Source organism: Mus pahari, chromosome 12 (genome assembly GCF_900095145.1).
Source record: "Mus pahari chromosome 12, PAHARI_EIJ_v1.1, whole genome shotgun sequence".
In the NCBI taxonomy this organism is placed as follows: Eukaryota; Metazoa; Chordata; class Mammalia; order Rodentia; family Muridae; genus Mus; species Mus pahari.
Window position 1 is genome coordinate 55805019 of NC_034601.1, and position 4041 is coordinate 55809059.

Sequence of the window (4041 nt, forward strand, 5' to 3'; positions counted from 1 at the left end):
CAGTATGGGTCTGGGAAACGGTCCATAGTTCTCTGTGAGAGCAACAAGAGCCCTTAACTGCTGAACCATTCTCCAGATCTTTAATCACCTTTTTAAATACACAATTTAACAAACAAAACACATTGCTGACTTGCTTATAAATTGCATTACAAGGTAGATAAGGAACTTAGGTGTGGTGGTTTGAATAAAAATGCCCTCCATAAGGAGAGGCCCTTGGACCTGTGAAGGCTCTATGCCCCAGTATAGGGGAATGCCAGAGCCAGGAGGGAGTGGATGGCTAAGTGAGCAGGGGGAGGGGGAAGGGGATAGGAAGTTTTCATAGGGGAAACCAGGAAAGGGGAGAAGATTTGAAATGTAAATAAAGAAAATATCTAATAAAAAATGCTGTCCATAAACTCATAGATTTGAATGCTTGGTTAGTAGGGAGTGGCACTATTAAGAGGTGTGTTCTTTCTGGAGTAGATGTAGCTTTGTTGGAGAAAGTATGTCACTGGGGATGGGCTTTGAAGATTCAGATGCTTAAGCCAGGTCCAGTGTTTCTTTCTCTCTTCCTGCTAGCTGCCAATCTGAGTGTAGAACTCTTAGCTACCTCTCCATCAGTATGTCTGCTTGCTTGCATCCGTGCTTCCTGCAAAAAATCATAATGGACTAAATCTCTGAACTGTAAGCCAGCTCCAGTTGAGTGTTTTCCTATAAAAGCGTTGCCATGCTTGTGGTATTTCCTCATATTAACAGAAAGCCTAATTGAGACAGTAAGAAATAATTCACTAATATAACTAGTTTAGATATATCTCCTCTGAAAGCATTAAAATCTCTTTATTGCTTTGTGAAAAAATGTGGTTATTTTATATAACTTTATATTCAATTTGGGTTTCATTTTGAGATTTATTTGAATAAAATTTATACTTCATGATCTAGTGAATTAAAAACATATTATAAAATGCTTTGTTCTTTCTTTGAGTCTTTTTTGGTGGGCAGAATAAAAACTATTAAAAATGAAATTATTAAATAAGAACAAAATCACCTGCAATTAATACATGGTATTTAGGAAAGTGGTAGGCTTATGTTGTTAATGTTGCTGTTGGTTTGTCTCCTATGCAGCCTGTCTCAACTTCTGAGTTCTGGTATTAACAAAGTGTGCCTCCACTTCTGGATTTTGGGAAGTGGTTTTAACGTCTATTGTTAAACTGCGTAGGGACTAGAAGGTATGAGACCATTAGCCATTGAAAAATAGTCCCATAATTATGATGAGTAAAGGTATAAAAACAGTACATATTTAACACTTTTTCTAGGGATCCCTGCTTGCTCTACTCAGGGGGCTATTCAGTAACAATTCAAACATATATAGTTCTGTTAATTGGATAATAAGATGTAAAATATATAAACTGTTGTAGGGTTAAGATTAGAAGCTCAAAATACTTGCAGAGTTTGTGGATTTGAACAAGTGCTCTTCATTTTTGTTCTTATAGACCGTCATGGCTATTTTTAGTTGTCACCTTGGGTGAACTAAGGGGTACAGGGATAGTTGGAGAACATTATTGCTGAGTCTGACTGTGAAGGTGTTTTGGAAATGTATGGAAGTTTAAATTAGTGAACTGAGTGAGGAAAATCTGCTGTTGTCCAATGTGGGCAGTGAACATGCAAATCCTGTGAGGGTAAGGGCAGAACAAGAGGCAGAAAGAAGGCCAGTTTAGTTTTTTATTTGCCTATTTGTTTCTTCCTCACCAGCTAGACTACAAACACTTAAAGATGGGGAAATATATTCCCTTATTCTTTTGGGATCTCTATCTATTTCTGGACTATCTCTTTGTTTGCTGAAATACTAATGACATCATGGAAAACCTTGGTTATTCAGAAATACGACGTACGAGCAGGAATAACAAGAATAAAGTAAATAGGAATGAGACGTGAATTTTTGTAGCTACTTCTTTTGCTTGCTGAGAAAAACTTGTCATGAACCTCGCTACCATTTTTTTTCTAAAAGAGTATATTAATAATGAAATCTTTTTGAGTATTACAGTAGAGCATTACCCAGAGGAAAGAGGAGGCATGGACATCATCTGTGCTTGTCTTCTCTGTTCAAAAAAAGAAAAATGAGTTATCCTTGCTTATGACCACAATCAGAAGGTTTAAGAGGGAAACACACTGGACACTAAGAAGATATCACCAAGCCAGGAAGATATCAACCTGCAAAAATGCATCACGTTTTTCTTTTCTTTCTTGGAGTTTTGCATCGTGGGCAAAACAGATGACTCATATTCCTGAAGAATATCCCACACCCACAAATCATACCAGCGCTGTCTCAAAGGGAGTCCTCAATTCAGCCTGGACCTGTCATTGTTTTCAAAGACTCTTTCATGTTTCATCATAACTCTGACATTCCTGGGAATAACTGAAGTGAACTCTACTCTCTACTTGGTCACAAAGGAAAATAATCAAAATTATTTACATTTAACAGACCTATTTTCTCCTCTCTGACTTAAAAGCCACGGCTTAACTCCATATTTTTGTACATTTTATATTTTTACTTGTATTCTTGATCTTTCTCCCCGCTGCCTTTAAAAATAAACTCATACTTCAGCCCTAATTTGGTTTCATGCTCGTAAATCAGACAGAACCAAAACACATGCTCATATTCTTTGAAGATCACTACCTTTTCTCGTCTCTGTCTAACATCTCATTCTGACCTTGACTGTGTGACTCAGCCTCTCATTTTTTCTCCTCAGGACTCAGTTTTTATGAGTAAAATTCATATGGCAGAAAATACTGATATTTAAGGTCATTCTATGGTGCTTAGTGTACGTATGTGTCGTCGAGAGTCTAAGCTGGTGACCTAGGTTCTGATGAGATGTCTGTCTAGCTCCTCTCTCTCTCTCTCTCTCTCTCTCTCTCTCTCTCTCTCTCTCTCTCTCTCTCTCTCTCTCTCCTGCTCTGCTCTAGGTGGTTTTTTTCTTGCTATCTAAAAACTCTGGTTGAGACAGTTTTCTCTTCTAGCAAAAATTCTAAAAGCTCTCTGGATAGCCCACTGGTTTTAGGACCAATGTCAGAAAAGCTGCTATAAAAATTTTCTAGGTCTTCTGAGCAAGTCAGAAATCCTGTTAGAAGAATTCTAAAAATAATTCTTGGGTTTTCCGATCAACATCAGAAAGCAAGAAAATTTTTTTTAAAGAGCCGTGTTCGCTCTTCAGAGAGCCTTCTCTGTGTAGCTGCTAGAAAACATTCTAGAAGAGCCGGGTCAGCTCTCTAAGAAATTCCTGGGATTTCTGAGCAAGAAGTCGTGTTAGAAACAGTTCTAAGGAAAATATGAAAAATTCGAAAAGAACTGTTTCCGCTCTCCATGGATTTTCTTACTAAAAATCAGAAATCCTGTTAGAAAAATATTCTTCAAGAGCTGTTTTTGCTCCCCTGAGATCTCCAGACAGCTCAGCTCTCGCTAGAGAAAATTCTAAAGAAGAACTAACTGCTGTCACTTTTGCTAGCTCATTTTAACCAAACCAAAAGCCTTGCTTTTTATTTACATATGAATTCACTTATTTATTCCAGGTTCCCTTTTGTTTACCCCATGCGTCAGCATCTTGTGACCCCCTCCCCAGCCGATTCTTAGTAGACTATAAGCACACATATTTTCTTTTTATCATTGCAAAGAACTCAGAGATCTGCCTGCCTGTTAAACACAGATAATAAGCTAGTTGGGTGGGACGCAGTCCTGAAATCACTGTTTCTACCACACCTGGACCTAATCTTGCTCGGTCCCAGGCTGACCTTGAACTCAGGAATCTGCCTGCATTGGTATCTGCCTGCCTTTGTATCTTTCTGACAAGCAGACTTATAGTATAGCTTCCTTTGTTCATTTAGATTTGTGAAGCCCCTCATGTAATGCTTATTTTTTAGCATTGTTGAGAAGTTATATATATATTGTTGTTGTTGTTTTTGTTGTTGTTGTTTGTTTTGTTTTTCGAGACAGGGTTTCTCTGTATAGCTCTGGCTGTCCTGGAACTCACTTTGTAGAGAAGTTATATATTTTTAAACCTGTGTTTTTAG